This window comes from Capsicum annuum, chromosome 11, assembly GCF_002878395.1.
Source record: "Capsicum annuum cultivar UCD-10X-F1 chromosome 11, UCD10Xv1.1, whole genome shotgun sequence".
Taxonomy (NCBI): Eukaryota; Viridiplantae; Streptophyta; class Magnoliopsida; order Solanales; family Solanaceae; genus Capsicum; species Capsicum annuum.
This window is the reverse complement of record NC_061121.1, coordinates 235076784-235078209: the sequence shown is the minus strand read 5'-3', so window position 1 is coordinate 235078209 and position 1426 is coordinate 235076784.

The following is a 1426-nucleotide window of genomic DNA, read 5'->3' as shown; positions in this document are numbered from 1 at the left end:
TAAATTAGGATAGATTTATGGTAAATAAATATATAATATTAATAATAATTTTATTGTTATAAAATTAATTAGATCAAATTGAGATAGAAATAAGTTAATATTGACAATTATTTTAATAAAAAATATATGCAAAGTTTCGTAATTGATGTACATGTATTGGTAAAAAAAAACGAGCACTGACTACTACTTTAGCCATAAATATATATTAAAATTTACAACATTAAATTAAGGAACTTGAGTCTATATATTATGAACATAAAATTGATTCTTATTAATTGAAATTAATTAGTTGATTGTGTAATTTTATTACAATTATGTCATATATCATCTTTAATATAAAAATACATATAATTAATTCATTGATTTTGTGTAAGCTACTATGATCTTATTAATTCAAATGAAATAATTTGTAAATGGTAAGTTTGGATTATAAAAATAAATGAGATTATTTTATGCCTTTAGCATTTCTTATGTATTAAAAAAGATTTAGAGACAAAAAGTTGTCATCCCTCAAAACAATTAAATTTGAACTATTTTAGTAAAACAATAAAAGATTGAATTTAAGAAAATCCGTAATTTAGAAAGAAATAATTGTTACCTTATATGAGCTTTTAGTAAATTATAAAGATAATAAAATAATCAATTGATGAAAATAAAATTATGAATTTATAAGAATTTTTTGAGAAATAAATTAGTAACTAAGAAAAAAATAATCGTTACCTTTTTAAATTCTTCCCAAAATTAAAAAGGTAATTGATATCAATTTAATATAATCAATCCATAAAAAACATGAGAAATTCAAGGGATTGAATTGCAAAAATTATAAAGGTAATTAATATCAATTGTTTTCATATTTAAGATCTTTATGTAATTGTAGATTAATTAACTACAATCAAGCTATAAAATTAGGACAGATTTATGGTAAATAAATATATAATATTAATAATAATTTTATTGTTATCAAATTAATAAGATTAAATTGAGTTAGAAATCAGTTAATATTGACAATCATTTTAATAAAAAATATATGCAAAGTTTCGTAATTGATATACATATATTGGTTACAAAAACAACGAACATTGACTTCTACTTTAGCCATAAACATATTTTAAAAATTACAACATTAAATTTAAGGAAATTGAGTCTATATATTATGGTCATAAAATTGATTCTAATTAATTGAAATTAATTAGTTGATTGTGTAATTTTATTGCAATTATGCCGTACATCATTTTTTTATATAAAAATACATATAATTAATTAATTAATTTTGTGCAAGCTACTATGATCTTATTAATTAAAATGAAATAATTTGTAAATGGTAAGTTTGGATTATAAAATGAAAGGAGATTATTGTATGCCTTTAGCATTTCTTATGTATTAAAAAAGATTTAGAGACAAAAAGTTGTCATCCCTCAAAACAATT